This window comes from Macrotis lagotis, chromosome 7 (assembly GCF_037893015.1).
Source record: "Macrotis lagotis isolate mMagLag1 chromosome 7, bilby.v1.9.chrom.fasta, whole genome shotgun sequence".
Taxonomy (NCBI): Eukaryota; Metazoa; Chordata; class Mammalia; order Peramelemorphia; family Peramelidae; genus Macrotis; species Macrotis lagotis.
Genome location: NC_133664.1, coordinates 80465647 through 80492421, shown reverse-complemented (window position 1 = coordinate 80492421; position 26775 = coordinate 80465647).

Genomic DNA, 26775 nt, shown 5'->3' with positions numbered 1-26775 from the left:
TTATCTTTGTTTTTATTTACAAATTTTATAAATTTTAGTCAAAACAATATAATTTATCTTTTATCATTTTTCTAGCGATATAGTTACCACTTCCTATTCCCCCTCATAAAAAATGGCCATTTAGTGAACTTATTGTTGCTAATACAGTAAGTTATTGACCTGAATATATGTTTTGTCCCAACTATTTAAATCTTAAAGTATCAATTGTCAAAAAAGTCTTCCTTCCTTCACCCAATTAAACAACTTTATTACATTTATTAAAAAAGCGTCCTCTGTTTATCAGTACCTCTAATGACATCTTTATTTTAAAAACTTTATTTTTTTAAAGAATTAATGTTATAAAGGAAAATTTAAAATGACAAATAATTGTAAAGACAATAATTTTTGAAATTTGGTTTGCACTAAAATGATAAAACTGACTATATTACTAATATTGATTTATAGATTACTGCTTTATTGGGTTCTATACTCAAATTATTGTTTTTTTTGTTTTGGGGGGGTTGGCTATTCTAGACCAGATTTTAATGATTGGAATTGAGGAAATCCTTTCCCTCTATACAGGATCTATCTGGGAAATCATGTGGGGAATAACTCTGAAGATTGATGTTTTAAATTTTCTAAAAGGCATAAGGGACTTGGAATACCTTAAATTAATAAATACTAGGAACAGCAAGCTGATGAGCTGATGTTTTTCACTTTTGTTCTTTATTTTTTGTGTATGAATTAGCACATTGAGAAGATGTCATTTTTCTTCTTTCTATCATTATTATTATTTTTTCTTTGGAGTAAAGTGAGGTTTCTTTGTTAATTTCTTATCTAGGAGGAACTGACATTACCTCTTAATTCACACACACACACACACACACACACACACACACACACACACACACATATATGATATGTCCCAATATTTCCTTGGCTGGTCTTCTAGGAATCAGATTATCAGATTGTTAGATTTTCTCATTTTAGGCCTTTCACTTTCATTTCATTGAAATTTGCATTGGAAAATATGATCATCTGGAATAGCTTCCATTTTGAAATCTATGTGACTGGTTGTCAGATCTTTATCCCTGTCCCATCTGTATTATAAACAGAAACTTTAACTTGTTCCCTTAATTTTTTTTGATATTTTATTTTTTTTCAGATACATATCATGAAGGTTTTTCAATATTCATTCATATACATATGTATATTTTTAAGTTACAAAATTTTCTTCCAACCTCTTTCCCACCCCCCCTCCACTCAGCAGTGTCCAGTCAGGTTTATATTGTAGATATACATTTGTGTTAAACCTGTTTAGATTAGTCATTTTTGATATAAGGAATTAAGATTAAGAGAAATAAATACATGAGAAATTTTTTAAAAAGTGATTGTAGTAGAGGTTTCCAAGATGGTGATGTGAAGCTAAAATGCTCCCAGAGCTTTTCCCTACCAAAGATAAATGAAGCCTCCACTCTGATAATGGAGATACAGATCCCACCAAGAAAAAGAGAAGATTCAAAAAAGTTTTCAACTGCAGACATCAAGGAGGATTTTCAGTGAAGGTCTGTCTCTTGGGGTAAACGGGAAAGCAGCTGCATTAAAAGTAAAAATAGTCAACTGGAAAAGGAAACAAAAAACTAATTGAAGGAAATAAAACCCTAAAAATTAAAATTGAACAAATAGAAACCAATGAATCTACAAGATTACAAGATTCCATCAAACAAAATAAAAAGGTTGAAAGAACTGAAGAAAATGCAAAGTATCATTTAGGGAAAACTAATGACCTGGAAAATAGATCCAGGAGAGAGAATGAATCATTGGTCTACTAGAAAACCTAGATCACAAAAAAAGAACCTGAAAACCTCATGCAGGAACTTATAAGGTAAAACTGCCCCAAGTCTACTGGAACAAGATAACAATATAATCACTGAAAGAACCCACATAACCTTTTCAGAAAGAAACCTCAGGATCAAAACTCCAAGGGGAGTTATAGCCAAATTCCAGAACTCTCAATTAAAGGAGAGAATATTGTAAACAACAAAAAGAAAACAATTCAAATACAAAGGAAACAGAAATTCTCACAGGACTTTATCTGTCTCAACATTAAAGGATAGGTATATCTGGAATAACATATATTGAAGAGTAAAGGATCTAGGATTACAACCCAGAATGTACTATCCTGCAAAATTCAGCTGATTTATGTGGGTTTATTTTATATCCAGCAACTTTACTGAAGTTGCTAATTTTTTCAAGTAGATTTTCAGATGTTTTTCTAGGATGCTCTAAGTATGACATCATCATCTGCAAAGAGTGAGAGTTTTGTTTTTTCATTACTTATTTTAATTCCTTCAGTTTCTTTTTCTTCTTTTATTGCTAAAGCTAACATTTCTAATGCAATATTGAATGATAGTGGTGATAATGGGGAGCCTTATTTCACTGCTATTCTTATTGGGAATGAATCTAGATTATCTCCAATGTCTATAATCTTTATTATTGGTTTTTAGATAGAAATTGCTTATTATTGTGAGGAAAACAATTTATTCCTATGCTCTTTAGTGTTTATTTTAAGGTTTGTTTGTTTGTTTGTTTGTTTGTTTTACAAGGCAAAGGAGTTAAGTAGCTTGCCCAAGGCCACACAGGTAATTATTAAGTGTCTGAAGGTGGATTTGAACTCAGGTACTTTTGACTCCAGGGCTGGGGCTCTATCCACTGCACAACCTAGCTGCCCCTCTTTAGTGTTTTTAATAGAAATGAATGCTGTATTTTGTCAGAAACTTTTCCAGTATCTATTGAAATCATGATATGATTTCTGTTAGGTTTGTTATTTAGATGATCAATTATGCTAATATTTTTCCTAATATTGATCCAATCCTGCATTTCTGTTATAAATTCTACTTTATCATAGAGTATTATTTTTGTGATAAATTGGTATAATAAATTTGCAAATATTTTATTTTAAATATTGGCTTTAATATTCATTAAGGAAATTGATCTATAATTTTTTTCCTCTGTTTTGACTTTTCCTGGTTTAGGTATCAGCATCATATTGGTATTATAGAAGTAATTTGGCAGAACTCTTTCTTCACCTATTTTTTCAAATAGTTTATAGAAAATTGAAACCAATTGTTCCTTAAATGTTTGGTGGAATTCATGTGTGAATACATCTTGTCTTGGAGATTTTTTTTCTTAGGGATTTCATTAATGACTTGTTCAATTTCTTTTTTTTGAGATGGATTATTTAAGTATTTAATTTATTTTCTTTTAATCTGAGCAATTTATATTTTTGTAAATAATCATCCATTTACTTAGATTGTCAAGTTTATTGCCATATAAAAAACTGGACAAAATAATTCCAAATTATTACTTTAATTCCCTCCTCATTCATGGTGAATCTTTTTTCATTTTTGATATTGATAATTTGGTTTTCTTTTTTAATAAAATTAATCAAAAGTTTATTTTGGGGGGTTTTCTTAAAATCAACTCAGTTTTATTTATTAATTCAATAGTTTTGTTGCTTTAGATTATATTAATTTCTCCTTTTTATTTCAGAATTTCTTTTTTTGTTGGTTGTTTTTTTTTTTTTTTTTTTGCAAGGCAATGATGTTAAGTGGCTTTCACAAGGTCACACAGCTAGGTAATTATTAAGTGTCTGAGGCCAGATTTGAACTTAGGTGCTCCTGACTCCAGGGCCAGTTCTCTATCCATTGTGCCACCTAGATGTCCCCAGAATTTCTAATTTGTACTTCATTGGAAATTTCTAATTTGTTCTTTCTCTAGTGTTTTAGTTGCATGTCTAATTCATTGATCTCTTCTTTCTCTATTTTATTCATGTTAGCATTTAGAGATATAAAATATCCACTAATAACTGCTTTAAATGTATCCCACAAGTATTATTATATTTCTCTTATAGTCATTGTCTTGGATAGAAATAATACTTCTTTGATTTGTTGTTTGATCCACTCATACTTTAAAATAAGGTTATTTGGTTGTCAATTAATTTTAAGTCTATGTCTCCATAGTCCTTTATTGTATCTAATTTTTCTTGCCTCAAGATCTGAAAATGTTGCATTTAATATTTCTACCTTTCAGTAATCAATATGAGGTACTTGAAACCCAATACATGGTCAGTTTTTGTGTAGGTATTTTAGTACTGCAGAAAAAAAGGTATATTATTTTCTATCTCAATTCAGTTTTTTTTTTCCAAAAGGTCTTTCACTTCTAACTTTCCTAATGTGGTATTCATCTTTTCAATTTCCTTCTTGTTTATTTTGTAGTTAGATTTATCTATTTGTGAGAGTGAGAGGTTGAATTTTCCCACCAGTATAATTTTGCTGTCCATGTCTTCCTGTAATTCATTTAGCTTCTCATCTCAGAATTTGGATCCTATAGCACCTGGTGCATACATGTTTGAAATTACTTCATTGTCTACTTCATTACCTTTTAGGGGGATGTAGTTTCCTTTCTTATTCCTTTTTTTTAGATTTTTGCAAGGCAAATGGGGTTAAGTGGCTTGCCCAAGGCCACACAGCTAGGTAATTATTAATTGTCTGAGACCTGATTTGAACCCAGGTACTCCTGACTGCAGGGCAGGTGCTTTATTCACTACACCACTTAGCCGTCCCTCTTATTCCTTTTAATGAGATCTATTTTTGCAATTGTTTTGTCTCAGAATTTCTACTCTTGTTTTTTCACTTCAGCTAAAAGCATAATATATTTTGCTCCAGCATTTTACCTTTACAATGTATACATCTTTCTACTTCAGACATATTTCTTGTAAACAGCATATTGTATGATTTTAGTTTTTAATCCACTCTGCTAAACATTTCTGTTTTATGGAAGAATTCATCACATTCAAAGCTATAATTACTAACTCTTTTCTACCCTCCATGATATCTCTCCTCCATTTGTAGTCTCTTTCCCCCTTTCATCCTGTCCCTCCTCTGAATGTTTTGCTTCTGTATATCACCTCCTTCAATCTGTCTCCCCTTTTATTAGTCACTTTCCCCTTTCTTTCCTCTTTGCCTTTTCCTCTTTTTCTTTCTCTCTCTTTTTTATCAGTTCCTCCTTCCTTTTCCCCTCCCCTATCCCTTTCTAATACTTGAAGCATAAGATAAAATTTTAAATCCAACTGAATATAAGTGTTATTTCCTCTTTGAGCCAAATCCAATGAGAGTAAGAGTCAAGCAGTTCTCTCTTCTGTCTTCCCTTCTAATATAATAGGTTCTTTGCTCCCTTTCATGTGATGTAATTTATGTTCTGCCTGCCTCATATTTCATTACAACCCACTGTTTCTTATCTTAATTTTTAAATCATCTTATCAAAATCAAATTATGTTCATAATTTCAATAAGTATACTCTCTCTAACAGAATTACAATTCTCAAGAGTTGTGAAAATCTTCTTCCCTTGTTGGGATGTAATTAGTTTAATATTATTGAATAGCAATCTCTTTCTTTTCTCCTTTTTTACCTTTTCATGTATCTCTTGAGTCTCCTGTTAGAAGATCAAGTTTTCTGCTTAACTGGTCTTTTCATCAACACTCAGTTGGATTTAAAAATTTACCTTACCTTCCAAGTATTAGGAAAGGAAAATGTAGGGGGAAAGGAAGGAGGGACTGATGGAGAGAGGGAAGAAAGAAGGGGGAAAAGTGGGAAGAGGGAAGAAAAGGGAGGGTAGCTGAAAGAAAGGAGGATGGATTAGGGAGGTGATATACAAGTGAACTTTGAAAGTCACCGATTTTCTTAAATGTCCATCTTTTCTCCTGAAAGAGTATCTTCAATTTTGCTGGGAGGTTGATTCTTGGTTGTAATCCAAGTTCCTTGTCTTACTGTCATATTCTAGGCACTTAAATCTTTTAATGATGAAACATTTTGAAATCCTGACAATGGCTCCTTGGTACTTGAGTGCTTTCTAGCCACATGAAGGATTTTCTTCTTGAGCTGATAATTCTGGAATTTGGCTACAATACTCCTTGATGTTTTCATTTTAGAGTCCCTTTCAGGATGTGATTGGTAGATTTTTTTTTCATTTTCTGCTTGCCTTCAGGACAGTTTTTCTTGAAGATTTCCTGAAGAATGCTATCCAGGCCCTATATTTTTTTGATCATGGCTTTCAAATAGGTCACTAATTCTTAAATTATCTTTTCTGGTTTTACCAATGAGGTATTCTATATATATTATGTTTTTGATTCTTGGTGTCTCATGCAGTCATTAGCTTACACTAGTTGTTTTCTTCAATTAACTTTTGCATCTCCTTTTCCATTTGGTCAGTTCTATTTTTAAAGGAACTTTTATTTTTTCTATTTTCCTAATTGTATTTTTGAAGTAATTTTTTTTTGCATTTTCTGAAATTGCATTTTGTAAGGATTTGTTTTCTTCTGGTTTTTTTGGTTGTAAGATATTAATTTTCTCTTGCATTTCTTTTCCTGATTCTTCTATTTGATTTTTAAAATCCTTTCTGAGTTCATTCAAGAAATCTTTCTGAACTGGAGACCAACTCATATTATTTCCTGAAGCTTCACAAATAGTTCTCCTTCTGTCCTACTTTTCTGGGATAGTGCTGACAATCCTTATCTTCAAGATAACATTGAATAGACCCTGCTTTCCTCTTTCATTTTTTTTTTTTTACTTATTTTGGAATTGTTACTAGGCACTAATGTACTCATGATGGAAGAGGGGCTCACTTGCAGAACTTTGGAGTTGAGAACCTAGAGGCTTGCTTACTGGCCTGGAGTCATCAATTTTAGGAAGTCTAGGGGGTTGTTTAGCAGATCAACCAGTAAGGAATGTCTGAAGCTCTTTCTTTGAACCATCAGAGCAGAGTATGTCATTCTCCTGTTTCTGGGCTATTAGGATAGAAGGCAAACCAGCATAGTCTCTGGAATGTCTATTCTTTGAAAACCAGACCCTCTTTGCTGGGAATATCAGGGTCTTACAGTCTGGATTGGGACATCCACTTCAGTGATACTGATTAAATGAGGACCCTGGGAACCCATGCTGAACTTTACTCAGTCTGCCCACTGTGCAGCTCACCCACTGAGTTTAGTTTCTCCCACAGCTGAAAATCCTTGTCTTACTGGCTGGATTTCTGTTCTCTACCCTGCATATAGTCACAGTCCTCTATGACAGACCTAACTGGAAGATATTCCACTCTGCCCTGGGGCAATAAGGAGAGATCCAGCTTGGTTATTCAGTATGGAAGCCCAAACTGCAATTTGTGAATGTAGGCAAATAGCAGAGAAATTTCTGCAGACTTCCCTGGCAGTCTCTGGGGGTGCATACTGCTTTCTCCTGATTCTCACTGCAGATTTTGCAGTTGTGCTCCTCACTCCACACTCAATCTGGTGGAGCAGAGCTCTCTCACCACCTCTTCAAGCTGTTGCCCATGATCTCTGGGCTGCACTGGGCTGGACTGTGCTGGGCTGGGCTGGGCTGGGCTGGGCTGCAGGGAGCCTATTTTCCCCCACTCTTGGTCCTAGTGAAACAAACTTTTCTAGTGGAACTTCTAAGGTATCTTGGCCTGGGAAAATATCACTAAGCTTTTCTGTGGGTTCTGCCCTCTAAATTTTAGCTAGAGCCATCCTTTTTTTTTTTTGTTTTTGGGGGGGTTTGGGGGGTTGGAGTTTTCATGAAATGCTGTCTTCCCATGGCCATCTTGGCTCTGCCCCCCCAAGTCATTACCATTTCTCCTCTACCCTTGGCATTGTCTTCTTCCCCTCATCTCCAGGAATATTTGAAAATTAAAATATACTGGTTGATCTTGTCAAGGAAGCAAATCATCATCAGAACCTTGACTAGGTTAAGTGACACTTAACTTCTGTTTGTCACAATTTTAAAATGAAGATAATAACCTCACCCAATTCACAAGGTGGTTGGGAGGATCAAATATAAAAGTGCAGCTCCTGAAACACAGTAGTCTCTATATAAATTCATATTACCTCCCCTCCCCTTCTATCTAATATATATTGCAGAAGGTAACCTCTGATGTTAAATGAGATCTTTAGTTTCTCCAAATTTACCTTGGCAGAAGGTCAAGCAAGACCAAATGACCTACATTTTCTAAAATTTTGGCTCCCACATTTTCCTCACCTTGCTCTCTGATCACCACCTCCTCAGGTCCATAGGTCCTTTCCTAAAATCTTCCCAGTCCTTATGGGTGAACCTTAGCTTTATTTTGACAGGTTCCATCACTTCCCTTCTCATGGCCGGCTGTAGGGAATTTCCTTTATCTACTTACTTCCTGATTCCTCTTTCTGGCAGGCATTCATATGTTGCCTTCTCCCCTTAGGATATTAGCTCCTTGAGGGTAAAGATTTTCTTGCCTACAAAAATTTGTATCTCTGGCATTTAAGACAGTGTCCGAAACATAGTAAGCACTTAATGATCTTTTTCTTCTCCCTTTCTCTCTCTCTCTCTCTCTCTCTCTCTCTCTCTCTCTCTCTCTCTCTCTCTCTTTGTCTCTCTGCCTTGGTTTATGAAATCAGGATTTCTTTTTGCACTGACTTTCTGCACCTTATAGGAAATATATACCCAAGCTTCAAGGGTCAGATTAAAATGGTTTTTTTGTTTGTTTTGTTTTCTTTTAGGAATTTTTTCATATGTTTATATTGATTAAATTACAATGTCATCAGCACCTCCTAGGTATATAAGTGAGCCTGTGGACAGTTCTCTCTGATCTCACTAATTGAAATGAGATTTTCTGAGGACATCCTTGGTTTGAGGGGAAGGTATAGGATGAGAAATTGCTCTCTTTTAATTAGTGATTGACTGAAAGACTTTATTCTTTCTCTCACATCGGTGAAGCCAATGCCTTTGAATGTTTAATCATTTTATAAGGGCATTCCTTAATAAAATAGTTATTGGTGTTGTCATTATTTCTTGCTAAGGCTAAGGAGGGTATTTCTTTCAATTCTCTCAGGAAAATAGTTAGAGAAGTCCTGTTTTCATTCTATTGGAGTAAAAAGTATAAGAATAAAGAAGTATAACAAATGAGGCAACAGATAGCTTGTGTTTTGCATGAAAAGATATTTTTTGGGGAAATATATAGGGCTAAAGGCTGAAGGCATAGGCATGAGCATGGGAGACAAGTCAACTTGCATTGCCTTTTGTTTCTGACATCCTCAGACCTGTTACTATCTAGGGGTAAACTCTAATACATGGGAGAAAGTGATCCCATGTTTTACTACCATGTTAACACTGGAATGGAATCTTTCAGGAAGTTCTAGGCATTCCCAGAGATAAAAAGGTGAGTATTCTAGACATGAGGGCAACCTCTTCAGAAGCATTGAGACAAGACATGAAATATTACATATGAACAACAATATATAATAAAATTAGAATGATCAATGTATGAAGAAGTGTGAAACACAATCAAGATGGAAAGATATAGTGTTCAGAGGTTGCAATAGACTTTTAAATAGAAGCCAGAAGAATTTTAGAACAACCCAGCTATATCGTTGTAGCTCTCTACTTATTCTACTCCACCTACATCTTATGTTACAACAAAAACAGCAGCGACAATGTTAATGATAATAATGTCATATCAATAGATTCATGACAAAAAATGAAAATAAAATCACTGATGGACAGCAAGGTCCTTTTATATTTGAAATTATCAAGTCCAGGGACAGCTGGGTGTTATAGTGAGTAGATCAGAGGTTGGAACTCAGTTCAGATCCAGTCTTAGATACTATTTGTGTGATGCTGAGCAAGTCACTTAACTCTGATCAACTTGGAAATAAAAATATGAAGTCTGACAATAAATACATGATGCAATTTTAGAAAGTGAAAGTGGGTTTACCTGCTAAGGAGAATGTCCTAAATGCCTAACCCATGGGACAAGTTTTCTTTTTGGAGATCTCTGGTAAGAAAGTCTATTACTCTTGTCTTCCCTCTTGCTATAGACTCAAGCTTGCAGAGAATGATGCATGACACATAACAATAGAAGCAATAACAATAACCAACATATAGTGCTTACAATGTGTGGAGTACTATGATAAATAATGTAAAATTATTATCTCATTTTATTGTCACAAAAACTCTAGAAGGTAAGTACTATTATTGTCTAGACAAAGGCCACACAGCTAGGTAATTATTAAGTATCTGAGGCCACAATTGAACTTAGGTACTCCTGACTCCAGGGCCGGTGCTCAAGGCACTGCACCACCTAGCAGCCCCTAGAGGGTTTTTTAAAGATGAGACTAAGGCCATCAAAAGTCACACAGTTAGTCAGTTCTGAGACCAGAATTGAATTTAGGTCTTCTTGTCTTTGAGTCTGATACACTATCCTTGGAATCACCTAACTACTATTATATATATCATATGTGATATATACTTTTATATTTACATAGTCAAAATTCCCTAAGCAGGTTTCAATAGAATCTACTTAAAATAATTTAGAAAGACTATTCATAAAAAGGGAGAATGTTGAAGCTGAATTTTAAATACTTTGGCTGTATGATGAAAAAATAAGACTCAGTGGAAAAGACAATGATGTTGAAAAAGATTGAAGACAAAGATAGAAGGGTATAGCAATAGATGAGATGCATAGATAGTTTCATGGAAGCAACAAAAATGAGCTTGGACAGACTTCTGACCATAGTGAAAGAATGAAAGATCTGATGTGCTGTAGTCCATAGGTCATGAAGAGTCACACATCAATGAATGACTGAATGACAATGGAATCCTACTAAATACTTCTAATATTCCTTTCTTGTGCCAATCATCTTTGGTAGGCATCAGTAGCTATGATGTAATTAAGTTGGAATTGGTAGAATTCTAATTGTATTGAATATTTTGTCAAAATTTTTCTGCTACAGAGGCCAACAAGAAAAAAAGCTATTAGGTTAAAATTTAGTTCTCTGACTCATTTATGTTCCATTTCAGATACTGCCTAGGTTTGTATATTATACTTTCTATGCTTTGCCATTATAATAAATCCTTTGAATGGATTTTGGTTGAATGAATATTTGTGACACAGGATATGATGGTATTGGGGAATGAACCTTTCACCAGTTATATCCTTGAAACAGAATGCTTTCTCTCTATTATGTTACTACAAGATTTTCTCTTTCCCATTTGCAGTACAAGTCATTTTCCATCTATATATTCTTTTCTTGAATATGCATAGGGAATACTAAGTCTTTATCCTGTGTCTAAGCAACTGGTTAGGTAAGGTATTTACGAAAATAAAAATTATTCAGTTCAGCAGAGAGAAAACCATATCAGTTAGGAAGTTGTTTTATATTATGTAGGTAAATTAAGTCACTAATTGAATTTCTTCAGTTTTCTTTTTTTTAAATTTTATTTATTTAAGGCAATGGGGTTGAGTGACTTGCCCAAGGTCATATAGCTAGGCAATTATTAAGTGTCTGAGGCTGGATTTGAACTTAGGTACTCCTGATTCCAGGATCAGTGCTCTATCCATTGTGCCACCTACTTGCCCCCAATTTCTTCAGTTTTCATATGTTGTGGGTTGAGGTTGTGACTACAGGATAAAAAGAAAGAGGTTAATGCTAGTGCATATGTCAGCCTATTTCTTATAAACAAATTTATTTTCTCTCCCCCTCTCCCCATGAAATAATGTTTGAGACATTTGTTTTCAATGATGGTTCTTACTCTCCAGTGATTTAATATATAAAGTTTAGATAACACTGAGAGATGCTCTCAAGTTGTTTTAACATTTACAACAAAATTAATGGAGTGAAAATGAATGGGAAAATATGGAAGAAATCATATGGTAATTACAAAAATGTGCAGCATTCACTATACCTAACTCAAACTCATACTCTCTTCTGAATATGACCACTATTAAAATTAAACAACAGGGTCTGAATTTCTAATAATATTTTTATTTAGTATCCACCAATTTGATTTCATTATCAATAAATCAGTAAACTAAATTAGTTTAAGCAAGATATTTATTAAAGTGGTATGTTTAGATCAAATGATATAAAAGCATTCTCCTATTAAAACAACAAAACATCAACAATAAGGTATATCCTATAACAAACACTCAATTAAAAGTTTTTGCTCTAATAAAATCAAAGCTGCCAAAATTAGAAGGGAAGTAGAAAGCTGGGAACAATCTTCACAAATAGGAGATCTGATAAAGGTCTCATTTCTAAAATATATAGAGAATTGCATCAAATATACACAGTTACAACTTATTCCACAATGGATGAATGGTCAAAGGATGTGAACAGAAAGTTTTCAAATGAAGTTAAAGCTATATTTAATGATATGAAAAAATGCTCCAAATCATTATTGATTACAGAAATGCAAATGCAAACAGCAATGAGATATCATCTCACACCTATCAGATTGACCAAGGTGAGAAAAAGGGAAAATGATCAATGTTGGAGAGGTTGTGGGGTAATTGGGATATTAATACACTGCTGGTGGAGTTGTGAATGAATCCAACCATTCTGGAGAGCCATATGAAACTATGCCCAAAGCTCAACAAACTTGTTCATACCCTTTGATCCAGAAATTCCAATTATAGGTCTATATCCAGAAGAAGTCATGAAAAATGGGAAAAGTCCCCACATGTTCCAAAATATTCATAGCAGCTCTTTTTTAGTAGCAAATAATTGGAAACTGAGGGGATATCCAACAATTGGGAAATGGATAAACAAGTTATGGTGTATGAATACTATGGAATATTATTGTTCTATAAGAAACCATAGATAGTTGGACTTTAGAGAAGCATGGAATGATTTATGGGATCTGATGCTGAACAAAGGGAGTAGAACCAAGAATGCACATTAACAACAATATTGGGGGATGAGCAACCTTGATGGAAGCAGCTCCTCTTAATAGTTCAGAGAGCAAGATCAACTGTATTAGATGGGCTATAGACAATGTTATCCCCATTCAGAGGAAGAAAAACAAAACAAAACAAAACACACACACACACACACACACACACACACACACACACACATACACAAAAAACCCAATCCTTCAAAAACTGATGAACACTTTATAAAAATTATCTTATATATCTCTTTCCCTTAATTCTAATTCCTCATAACAAAAATAACTAATCTGTAAACATGGTCATCAAAAATATTTGTGTGCAATGCTAGTCTGACTGTTCACCACTGATGGGAGAGAGATGAGAAGGGAGGGTGGAAGGAAATTTTGTAACTTAAAAAATATACATGTACATATGGGTGAAAACAAACAAACGAACAGACAGACAAATAAAAAAGAAAGTGAATTAAAAGATGAATACTCAAAGGTACCTGGGAAGAATGGGTTGGAATGTAGAATATAAGGTGGAAGTGTAAGATGATTATTTCAGCAAAGCATTAACATAATTCCTAGTTATATGTTTTATGGATGTCCTTTCTTCAGTTTAGATCTGTAATTCTTTGCTTGTAAAAATTGCTGTAATCCCTGAAATTCCCTCATTGGATGCCTATCTTTTTACATTTGTCCGTCCTTAGAATGTCATTCTAATTTCACCTGGATATATTGTCTTATACTGGCTAAGAATATCCTATCATAATTGGATGCACAGTATTTACTGATTGAATCTCTCTCATGACATAGTCATTGTAAGTTTTTGAAGACCAGAGTAGGGAAAAAGTTGGGGGGTGGGAGCAGAGGGAGGAAGGTACAAGAAAATGAAGGAAGAGAGGGAGTAGAGGAAGAGGAGAAAATTTTTTTTAAGATTTTAATTACTTTTGAATTTTATAATTTTCCCCCTGATCTTACTTCCCCCCCCACACAAAAGGGAATTTGCCCATCTTTACACTGTTTCCATGGTATACATTGATCCAAATTGAATGTGATGAGAGAAATCACATCCTTAAGGAAGAAACATAAAGTGTAAGAGATAGCAAGATCAGACAATAAGATATCACTTTTTTTTCCCCTAAATTAAAGGTAATAGTCCTTGGTCTTTGTTCAAACTCCATAATTCTTTTTCTGGATACAGATGGTATTCTCCTTCACAGACAGCCCCAGATTGTCCCTGATTGTTGCACTGATGGAATGTGCAAGTCCATCAAGGTTGATCATCAACCCCATGTTGTTGTTGGGTTGTACAATGTTTTTCTGGTTCTGCTCATCTCGCTCCTCATCAGTTCATGCAAATCCCTCCAGGCTTCCCTGAATTCCCATTCCTCCTGGTTTCTAATAGACCAATAGTGTTCCATGACATACATATACCACAGTTTGCTAAGCCATTCCCCAAGTGAAGGACATTTACTTGATTTCTAATTCTTTGCCACCACAAACAGGGCTTCTATGAATATTTTTGAACAAGTGTTTTTTTTTTTTTACCCTTTTTCATCATCTCTTCAGGGTATAAGCCCAGTAGTGGTATTTCTGGATCAAAGTGTAGCAAATTTTTTTGCCCTTTGGGCATAGATCCAGACTGTGCTCCAGAAAGGCTGGATGAGTTTGCAGCTCCACCAGCAATGTATTAGTGTCCCAGATTTCCTACAACCTTTCCAATAATGATCATTGTCCTTTCTGGTCATATTGGCCATTCTGAGAGGTGTGAGGTGGTACCTCAGAGATGCTTTGCATTTCTCTAATAAGTAATGATTTAGAGCAATTTTTCATATGACTTTGGATTGCATTGATCTCCTCATCTGTAAATTGCCTTTGCATATCCTTTGACCATTTGCCAATTGGGGAATGGCTTGTTTTTTGTTTAAATTTGACTCAATTCTCTGTATATTTTATAAATGAATCCTTTGTGAGAAATACTAGTTGTAATAATTGTTTCCCAGTTTGCTACATATCTTTTGATCTTGGTTACAGTGGATTTTGTCTGTGCAAAAGCTTTTTAATTTAATATAACCAAAATCATCTAGTTTGCTTTTAGTGATGTTCTCCATCTCTTCCTTGGTCATAAACTGCTTCCCTTTCCATGGATCTGACAGGTAAACTACTCCTTGATCTTCTAGTTTGCTTATAATATTGTTTTTTATGTCTAAATCCTGCATCTATTTTGATCTTATCTTGTATAGGGTGTGAAGTGTTGCTCTAATATAAGTTTCTTCCATATTAACTTCCAATTTTCCCAGCAGTTTTTATTGAAGAGAGTTTTTATTCCAGTAGTTGGACTCTTTGGGTTTATCAAACAGCAGATTACTATAGTCATTTCTTTGTATTGCACCTAGTCTATTCCACTGATCTACCACTCTATTTCTTAGCCAATACCAGACAGTTTTGGTGACTGATGCTTTATAATATAATTTTAAATCAGGGCTAAGCCACCTTATTTTGCACTTTTTAAATTGAATCCCTGTAAATTCTTTACTTTTTATTTTTCCATATGAATTTACTTACAACTTTTTCTAACTCATTAAAGTAAGTTTTTGGAATTTTGATTGGTAGGACATTAAACAGGTAGTTTAGTTTTGATAGAATTGTCATATTTATTATATTAATTCAACCTATCCATGAGCATTTGATGTTTGCCTAGTTATTTAAATCTGATTTTATTTGTGTGAGAAGTGTTTTGTAATTGTTTTCAAAATGTTTCTGAGTCTGCCTTGGCAAATAGAATCCCAGGTATTTTCTATTGTCTGGACTTTCAATGAACCAGGGGAATTTTAAATGTTCCTGTTAAAATGGCCAGAGCTGAGCAGAAAATTTGATCTTCAAATACAGGACTCAGGTGGAGCATAGAGAGTGGAGAAGGGTAAAATATGAGGGACTTAATGATGATGAACTGCATGTATTCTTGCATAGAAAAATGATACTGCCAATACTCATAAGAAACTTTTCATTTAATAGAGCAGGTAGAAGGAGCTTTTATAGATGAAGCACAGGAGAGAGAGAGCTGAATTTGGAGATATAATATATTGTAAAAATGGAATCAATGGCTAAAAGCGAAATGTAATGATAGTAAGAGAAAAGAGAGGTGGAATAAGCTAAGGTATTTCATATAATAAGGCTTTTTTAATTACAATGAGCTATTGCAATGATATGGGAGGGGGCAAGGTGAGGGGAAATGAGGGAACCTTTTCTCTCATCAGGGGTGGCTCGGAGAAGAAACAGCATATATACTCAATGGGGTATAGACATCTAGAGTAAGAAGGAGAGAAAGGGGACAGGGGGACGTGAGTGATGGAGAAAAGGGTGGACCGTGGACCATGGGGGAGATTGGTCAAATATAACACATTTTCTTTTATACTTCTTGCAAGGAGCTGGGATTGGATGGCCTGTCCGGGATGGCAGGGGTGATATGTGGGCTCAGGTCCTCTTGGCCCCAGGGCCAGTGATTGGTCTGCTGCACCACTCAGCTACCTTCCTTACAGCACATTTAAGAAGAAGGACAGAGTGAAATAGTATATGGTAGTGGGGAAGTACAAATGGAGGGAGTTGTGATAAGCAATGGCAACAGTGTAAAAATATGGAAGTAACTTTTGTTATGGATTTATCGTAAAGAACACCCATGACAGAGCTGGTGGTGTTGGAACATAGACTAAAGCACATTTATTATTATTATTATTATTTTAATTTTTTTAGTTTTTGCAGGTCAATGGGGTTGGGGTGACTTGCCTGGCATCGCACAGCTGGGTGATTGTTGGGTGTCTGAGGCTTGATTTGAACTCAGGTGCTTCTGGCTCCAGGGCAGTGCTCTGTCTGCTGCACCACTTAGCTGCCCCTATTATTTTTATTTTTAATTTTAATTTTTTTCTCTTTCGTTTACTTTAGTGCTCATGAGGGTTTATATTTTTGGGGGAGGGCTATTATGTTTACTCTTAAACAAGAATATTTCAGTAATGTATAAAAATCATTTGTGCAAAAAAATAAAAATGAATAAATATTAAAAGAAACCAGATTCTTGCTGTCTCTTGACATTGTTAGCTTCCACAGACTCCATTTTTTTTCTTTTATAGAAGAATTTTCGTCATTTACCTTTTGAAACTCCTTTTACAAATGGTCAATTCTATTTTTGAAGGAGTTTTCCATTTGACCAATTGAATTTTTGAGAGAATTATTTTTCTTTTAACATCTGTCCAATTGTATTTTCCAATGATTTGTTTTCTTGTTGCAAGGTGTTAATTGTCTCTCCCAAATTTTCCAAATGATTTTTAGACTTCATGATTTCTTCAAGGAAGTCTTTCTGTGGTGGAGGCTAGATCATATTCTTTTCAGAGGTTCTAGGTCTCTCTGAGTTAGGGTCTTTTCCTTTTAGGAATTTTTCTATGGACCCCCCTTTCTTCTGACCTTTCTTCATTTTACAAAGACCTTGTGTTGGGAAGGGGATGGTTCAGAGAGATTTGGTGTCGTGATCCCTAGAGATTTTGGTCACTGAGTGTTAATATCTGCAGCTGGACAGTAGGGGGTGCTGGAGTGTCTGTGACCTTGATTGAGGCCTTTTTCCTTTGCTTGTAGGGAGTGGTTGAAATTGTTAAATACTTTTTGTCTTAGATCAATGGTGGGCTATACCCTAGGCGAGGTATTCACTCTCCCTATTGTCAGCTGAGGTGGTTTTGCTTCTTCCACACCTTCTCCTGGGCCAGAAGTAGTCTGTAATTTTGTTTGTTTTGGGAAGAGGCTTCAGCTGAAATGGAGATGTGGACTCTGAGTTCCTCCTGACCAGAGGAGTCCAGGGATATACCTCTGCAGCTCTATGGCACCAGAACCATCCCTCCTGCCCTACCAGTGAGTTTCAGATGGTCAGTGCCACTACCAATGCTTCTGCTCCCTAGCTGACCCAAGCCTTCGCAGTCTACCAGGCTCTAGCCCTGCTGATCAAGCCTGTCCTGTTCTCAGGCCCTCAGGCTCCCAGACTCCAGCCCCACCAGTAATGAGGATAATCCAGGGTTGATACAGCCTCCCAAGCTCTCACCCAATCCCATGCTCCTGGCAGAGTCTGCTCTCCATGCCTGGACTCACCCATGATCTTGGAAGACAAATCCTGAGGTAGATGTTCTTCTCTTGACTTTTCTTTCTGGATTTTGTCAATTACATTTCTTTTAAGAGTTTTGTTTCATATTATTTATAAAGAAAAATCAGGAGACTTTAGAACTATGCTTGTCCTCTCACCATCTTAGCCAGAAGTCCAGAGAAATTTTAAATTATCGTTTTCTAAACTATTAAATCCCTTAAATATAACTGTTGGTATTCCTTTAGCTATTTGCAAAAGCTTAGAAACTGCTTTATTTTGTTACCCAATCATATGTTCCCTTTTTTTTGACCTAATCAAAGTGGTCCATACCTCATTTGGTCAGAGAATAGTTATAGAACATATTGTTTGCAAATATAAACTTTATTCCATACATTATTGATGGATTCAATGGAAGTTAGTGGGTCTTTTTCTGTTTACATTTATTGGAAATACAATTGGAACATCTGAATCCTTATATCTCACTTGTGACATTTTGGTAACTGAGGTAAGAATTTTCTAAGAGAGCCATATGTTGATACCCTGTTTTTCTTCCTCTTATAATCTATGAAGAAAGGCAACATGAGACATATTAAAATAGAAAAAAGAAATATCAAAAAGAATTATTAAGCAATCATTGTGTCAAGCATTGTGTAACTATAATGGATACAAAGAGAAAAAAACACTTCTTTCTCTCAGTGGCCTTCTTTTCTAATTTATGAAGATATATAATGGGGAATAAAATTTTAGGTTTGAAAGATAGTACATGTGGTACTTAGCATAAGAAGATAGAGCTGCAGGATAGAAGGGAAGGTCATATGAATATTGGCAATGCAGATAGTATTCCAATAATGACTTTGCATCAGGGGTAGTAAGCCTAAAGGCAGAGAAGTGGAGTCCATCATTACCTCAGGCAGAAGTGGGGATGGCAAGAAGTTGTTTTGCAACAAACTGAAAAGTAACCCAATGCTTGCTAGGAAATGGACAATGAAGGTTCAGCTTGGAGAGAGAAAGATTTGTTCTTGCTAGATCATAGCATGATGAGTATATAAAATGCCAACCATGGAGAAAGAAAGTCTGGGATTAGAGTATTACCTTGGACCTATGCTAGCTATAAGAAAATTTGTCTTATCTTACAATGTCCCAAATAAATATAAAAGACTGGATTCCAGTCTTAGATGAGGGGCCCATCTGTTTTGGTAGAGGGTGTTTCCATATTTGGAGATTACTGCTCTAGGGCAGTCACTGGTATAAAAAAAAAGAATGGTTTGGAAGGCAGTCAAGATGCCATAGAAGAGATGGTTGGTAAGGGTGATAGTCTTAATTCAGTGAGAGGTCACAGGTATGATAGCTGTTGATCTTTTATGGGTGCACATTCATGAAATTTTGCCTGCAAAATTGAAGAGACTTTGATCTGATAGAATCTGAAAGGAGGGCAAATAGCCTTTTCTGAACTATACATCATATAATTACAGTGCTGAGCCATTCTTCACACAAAAAGTAATTGTTGGCAGGTGCACGTACTAAAGTCCATGCCAAAATGCATAATGTTGAAGAATTAGTATCCCTACTGCAACAACTTCCCTCAGTAATTCTAGCTGTCAAGTTTACTGAGTGATTATACAAAACTGATGATAATACAGGCTAGGGTCGAAATTTTGTCTCAAGATAATTGCATTGTCATATTAAAACTTTTTTGTAAGTAGAAAGAATAAGACCACGCATATTTTCTCTGTTTGTATATAGCATTTAGATATATATCTCCATATTTTTGTTTAATTTTTTTCACATAAAATTTAGGGGAAAGTCTCTAATGAATGTTTTTAAGTAACCAAAGTCCCAGGGGTATCTACATTTCCCACTGTAACTGATTCTTGTTTATAACTTGATCATGCTTTTTATATGACCTGTCCATGAGTCCTTGCTTAGAAAATACTGAACCAGGCTCCTGTGAGGCAGGAATTAAGATAGAATTTGTTTGATATTATGGAAGTGGGAGTCTCTTGGCTTATGTAGGGAGCAGTACAAATGGTAAGTTTCCTGAGGGAATAAGGCTGATAGTCTCCACTTTGTCCAAGTGTAAGCCTGAAGCAAAGTTCCTTCCTTTGAATTTGGTTACAGAACACTTCCTACTCTTTGTTTTTATCTATTCACTCTTACTGACCACACTTAAAATTCAATTATATGTGACCTGCACTTTATATATGTGGTTGACTGTTCATATACATTTTAATTTCTGGGTTTTTTTTCAGACTCTTGATGACCTATATATATGCAAATCCCATATTTGAATAGTTTCTAAGGCACAGGTTTCAAAACAAATCTATATTGGTGTGGCTAGATATGTTGCCTAATTGTGATGCCTAATTAAGACTTTTCCTGATGATATACAGTGATGCACAGAGCTCAGAGAAGGCTTTCTATCCATTCCATATCCAATAATGTTACAAACTATCAGCACATACTCTTTGCAAGTTGAGATTCTTTAAAAAGTTCTTTGTACTGGAATCCAAAGCCTCTCATTAAGTAGGGCTTCAATAAATATCTATTGATCAGTTCATCATGAAATATTAGTACACCTAGGACAGATTCTGCTGCATGTAGGGGAAAGTGTGCAGGATTTGGATGAAAAGAAATGTTTTTTTTTTTAAAAAGAAACTTAAAGGCTGGTCACTTACTACTTATGTAACTTTGGGATAGTCATTTAGCTTCTCTGGACCTTGTTATTGCTGAGTCATTTCAGCTGTGTCTAACACTCCATGCCCCATTTGGGATTTTTCTTAGCAAAAATACTGGAGTGGTTGCCATTTTTTCCTTCCAGTTCATTTTATAAATGAAGAACTAAGTCTAACAGGGTTAAATAACTTGCCCAGGGCACTACATCTGGAAAGTGTCTGATACTAACTTGAACTCATGAAATTAAATCTTTTTGACTTCAGACCCAGCACTCTATCTACTGCCCTTCCTCAAGCCTTAGCTCTCTTATATATATATATTTATAAATTGAATTGTCTGGAATGGCCCTAGACTTCATCTGGTCTATCTCAAAATCTATGACTAGCCTATTCTCTGAATTGCTCTAGTACTCATTGCAGTCATACAAAGATCCTCTCCCATTCCCAATAGGGGAGGCTGGGGGTAGGTGGGATGGGGTGGGAGATAAAACCTAGTTATATCCATTGTTAAGCCAAAATAGAACAAAGAATTTGGAGTATGTCTTTGAGATGAATCTATAAACATTGTCAAAACACAATAAAACACTGTCAAAGCAAGCTTATAGAGGCACTCTTAAGATGTCAAATTGAAAATGATGTCACTATAAATTAGAGTAACTTTTTAAGGAAAGGAAACATAGCACTCTCTGCTTATGTGAATGCCAATGCCATTCATTTCAATCTAAACTTTCTTACCAGGTGTGGAGGAGGTGTGAAAACTATTTCAAAATATACTGCAATTGATGTTCTTAAAATAGTTATGGTTTTATTAAGAATTACTTATGGAAATTCTATGTGTAATCTTTGAAAATTCCCATAATATCATTTTTATTTTCTAGCTTTATGGCAGGGTATAATTCAAACTTATACCCTACTCATGAAACTTATGATGTGGAAATAGGGGAAAATAGTTTTACAAAAACAAGAACAATATGATGAAAATACCTTTTTCAGAGGTGATGAAGTATTTTCTTGGGCAATCCATGCAATGCCAACAAGCAGCACATGATTGAAGCAGTCCAGAAAAAAAGCAAATAATAAAAGTTGAATTTGTGGCCTCTCTTTGTCATCAGCATTAGCATCAAAAGAAGAGAAATTAGAAATTATAAGTCATATGGTCCTCCCTTCACTGAGATGTAAATTTCTTTACTAGAATTCTCAATAGATGTTCATCTACTACCTATTTGAATATACCTCATAATGGAATGCTCAGCACTTCTAAAAACAACCTTCTCCATTTTTAGGTAGCTTTAAATGGTTTTTTTAATTGCACTTAAGTAACTCTCTTATTATCTTTACCAATTTCTCTTTGCTGCTGCCCTGGGGAACTAATCACGTTTCCATTATTGTTTTTCAGACAATGGAAGATTGGTGATGTTTTGTCCCAAAGAAAACATTATTCTGTAAAGGAAAATGATTTGAATAACGAATTGTCATTTTGCCATTTTAATAAACATATAATAACTGAAATATTTCTAACCCAGAATTGTCTTTTAGGAGATGGCTGTTAATCTGTTTTCATGATTATCATAGTAGCCTTGGAGGCAGACAAAGATGTGTATTCCACATCTTTATGACTTTTCAGAAGTTGACAGTGCCATATACTTGGTCCACATTTGCTAAACTGTATATTTCCTTGAATAAAACATCAAAGTATTAACTTAAAATGCTGTCCTCTGCCTAACATTGGAATGACAATGAAGTAAATGTATGTAGGTTATTTTAAAAGGTCATATAACAGACACTTTTATCTTGTAGGCAGCCCATCTGCTTTTTCAGACTCTTATGACATATGTTTTCTTTTATCTGACTTTTGGTACATAAACTCATTAATGATAATTTGGTGAGGCCTGTTTACAACCACCTTGCAATTTCTATCCTTTTTTAGGAGCTTTTGCAATTGCAATTCTTCTGATATTATGGTGTTCAAACATCTTCTATCATATTACATTCCTGGGAGAATATTGTAGTTTAAAAAAACAAACAAACAACAACAGACTTTTACAGCCATAAGAAACTTGGTGGATCAATTTTCTCAAAACAATAAAGTTCTACCTCCTTTTCTGTAACTCAGTTCCCTCCTGTGCTTATTAAAGATATATATTTATATATTCATGTGTATACACACAAATGAACTAATTCTTTGGATTGCTTCATTAGTTGCCCATAATAATGTTACTAAGAAGCCTGCTTAATTCACTTTTTTTTCTCCAGTATGGATGGTTAAGTGTTTTAGCTGACTATGGGTCTCCTTTAGAAGACCATATTGCCTCAAGGCTCAGTGAAACAGAAACTATTGGCAATGATAAAGGAATTACTTACATTAGTGTTCAAATGATAGAGACAGTCAGTAATTTTTATTTGGTTCTTTTCTTTTTTTTGGAAGCAATGGTTACCAATGTATACTTTTTTGACAATTCACTGACCCAATGTCTGACCTTGAGTATATGAAATGAAGTTGAATTGGTTTCCCCAGTTTTATTAGTTTTTTATTAGAACACTAGGATTTATGCCACTAATGTTAAAGATCTGTGATTTCAGTGGTATTCTCTCCACACATACAGATAGCACCCTTTGTATTTTTTGAATAGAGAGTCTTTAAGAGTATAGATGACTAAAAATTGCATCCTAGGAGCCACCTTGGTTCTAGAATGTCAGACATTCAGTAGTATGAGCTGCCTACACGGACTTTGATAAAATGTGAGGTGTCATTGTCTAATAGGTTCATGACTGCCTAGTACATTTAGGAACTAAAGAGGCAATGGATAGTTTTATCTTTAAAAAATCATGACTATTTAAAAATGACAAAAATAAACCCATTAATTGGAAAAAAATCAGATTGTTGTGATCAACTATTTATTCTTAAAAAAATCAATAGATGTTAGAATGTAGTCACGGAGGATCTATGAGAATTTCCTTAGGCATTAAAAAAATTAATCTGACCTTGGCATCTATACTTACTTTTAAGGCCTAATGTGGGCAGCAGAGATTTGAAGGAGGCATAATGGGATGGTAAAAGATGAATGGACTTAGGATCCAAATTTAGAAAAACTGGGGTAAAATCTCACTTTGAGGCTATCTGCATAAACAGATCTCGATCTCTTAACCTTCCTTCTTAACCTCCTTAACTCTTAACCTTCCTTGACCTCTTTTACCTTGGATCTTGGAAAAAAAAAGAATTTGACTTGAATAAAATGAACCAAAGACTAATGCATCTGCATTATTTATTCAAAGAATAATTGGATCTTAGATCATTTTGTCTTGACACTTTTTATTAAAGTGCAGATTGTAGATCAATTTAGGGTTCAGAATAATACTCCACTTCTCCTAGTATACTGTGCAATTAATAGTTTTTATCTTAAACTGGAGGCTATATCATTTACCCAACTGTGTCTCTAGGGCAAAATGAAAGTTTAAGAATTTTACATGAATGGATTCTTACTCTCCCTAAGAAGCACACCTGTTTTTAAAGCATTTAAAAGTTTTATATTCTCAACTCCTGAATACATTCCAACTTTACATAAATAAAAGTGCTTTTTGCCCTATGATCAAGTGGAAAAAATAGTAAAATGGGGGTGAAGTGGATAATATATCTGTGGACTTGGAGCCAGGAAGAAAAATTTCCTTACTTCAAATCTGATCTCAGACATTTTCTAGCTGTGTGATACTGGACAAGTCACTTAATTTTGTTTGCCTCACTTCTTCATCTGTAAAGTGAGCTGGAGAAGGAATCAACAAACCAATCCAGTATCTTTGCCAAGAAAACCCTAAATGAGGTCATAAAGAATTGATCAGGATTGAAACAAGCAACAAGAGTGCAGGAAAGTAAATTCATTGAAATATATCTTGGCTTCATTTTAAAAAGAGTAATTAGGATCCTCTTTTGTGATGAGCAGTCTTTTTATGATGACACAGGGAGGTAGTATGTGATTATGACAAAATTACTAAGCCAAGAGGAAAACCGACTTCATCATAAACTTACTATGTTAAGTTCTCTTTAAGCACCATGCATATCATTTTACAATGTCTTAGGAAGTTATTAGAATTTAATGAAATAAAATACAAAGTACTATATAAATGTATTTTAATATAAATAGCAATGGACTAGAAATGATGGTATAGATGAAACAAAAAGAATATATATTTTAAAAGCCTTGAGTCAGGAAATGTCTTCTAGGTATCAGCTCTAGAAAACCTTGTCTTTTGATAAGTAACTTCATCTTTCAAGCCTTCACTTTCCTCATCTATAAAATAAGAGGACAGATGTGGGAGGCTGGATTTTCTCCATAATCACTTTCGTTTTGAAAACTTTCACTTTCTGAGAATCATTCCCAGCTATCAAAGAATACCTATGTAAATTGAAAGACCTGACAAATTTGTAGCAGAAACAATTAGAGGACAAACATTTTTAGATAGATACCTATACATAAGCATCACCTGAATGACAAATTTTAAAAGATAGAAGGCAAGGTATTGGAACACTCAAGTCTCTTGCCTCATTGGCTTATTTTGTTTTAAACTTTATTAATGTCATTTACAGAAAGTCATTCTCAGAGTTAGAGAATGTTAGTAAGTTCCTTCCTTGCTTGGTTCACAGTTTACTAAACCAGAGGATAAGAAAATTGGATTATATGGTTGCTTAAAGTCACTTTTGGCTCCAATTTTTTTCTTATTCCTTGTTCCTGTCTAACGCTGATAATTGATGAACTAATAAGTAAAGATAGACTTCAAAAGACATATCTATAAATGCCCAATTTCATGATCAGAAATAGTTAGTAATGGGGGCTTTGGAAGCTTTGAGGAGGGTTTTATATTTAGTTGTTTATATCTAATATTTAAACAAAACTTTTTGGTTGAGGAAATAAAGGTTAAAGTTGGGAATAAGGAATGATTTCTTGTGCATTTTAAATTCCTCAATTTAAAAAAAAATTGTCACAACATATATGGTTGTGAATTTTTTTTCATTTCATACTCAAGCAGTTTTCTTTTACAATATTCTCAGCAAGAATAGAACATGCATCAGAATCTGACCTGTGAAGATCTATTTACTTTTTTCCTCTGCCTAATATTGCACTCCTTTGTCTTCAAATAATATAGCCTATAGGCAATGTTTAATTACTTTAAGAAGCACTATCTCATCTTCTCTACCACTACATATCCCTCTTCCTGGGCAGAGAGAATTTCATTACTTTCTGTGACTGAAAATTCACTATCTAATTGGAAACTTTTTCTCTTTAGATATTGTGAACTTTTCAAGACTGTACTTCTAATGGATAAACATCTAGTACTCTGCCAGAAACATACCAAGTCTTTAAGATTTCATGAGACTATGAGCTTTGCTCACATAGTTTGGGGGCATCAGGCAATGCCCCAAATGATGCCAAAAATGAGGTTTATTGCATAAACAAATTAAAAATTAAAAAATTAAATCCACAATCAATAAGTTTATGATGTTTGCATTTTGCTTGTGTTTGTGTATGGATGTATTTGTGTGTATATATGTGTATGAATATGTGTGTGTGGTAGGAATAGCCCGGCTTAGTGAAAAGTTTGAGCATGCATTTTATGGGAAAAAAGAGAGCCTTTCATATCTCTGTTCTGAGTATTTTGTGCAATGGTTCTTGCTCTCTGAAAAGGATAAGGCACCTTTATCATTAACATGCTGTATGTGTCTTCTTACTTGACTTTTACATTATTGCTCTAGCTATTACTATGCATGCATTATTTATATGGTTGGCTATCATGGAAAAAAGGCAAGCAATTTACTTGTCAAAACACATTAGAATGCATGACTTTAAATCAGAGTCGCATGGGTTGGTAAAAAGCTATAATAAATGCACTTTGGCTAATATGTTAGTGTCATGCGATGGAGATGGTCAATGTATTGACTGAGAAACCTATAATCATTTCTAAGACTCTTTCAGTAGAATAGCATTTTGGATGATTTACACAATGCTTTTAATTGCATAATAGTAAACCTTTATTCCTGAACTTTTCATTTCAAAAGGTGGGTTTTCTAAGGCTGCTTTAGCAGTATAATAAGAACTGAGTACAAATTTAATTCTTGATCTTTATAAAAGCAAGATCACTGAAAATGACTTGAAGGCAGAGAGAGAGAAAGAAAAGGATAGGAAGAGACAGGAGAAAAGGGAGAGGAAGGAGGGCAAAGGAAAGGAATAAAATAATACAAAGTCTAGAAAAGCTGGCCAATTTTGAAAACAG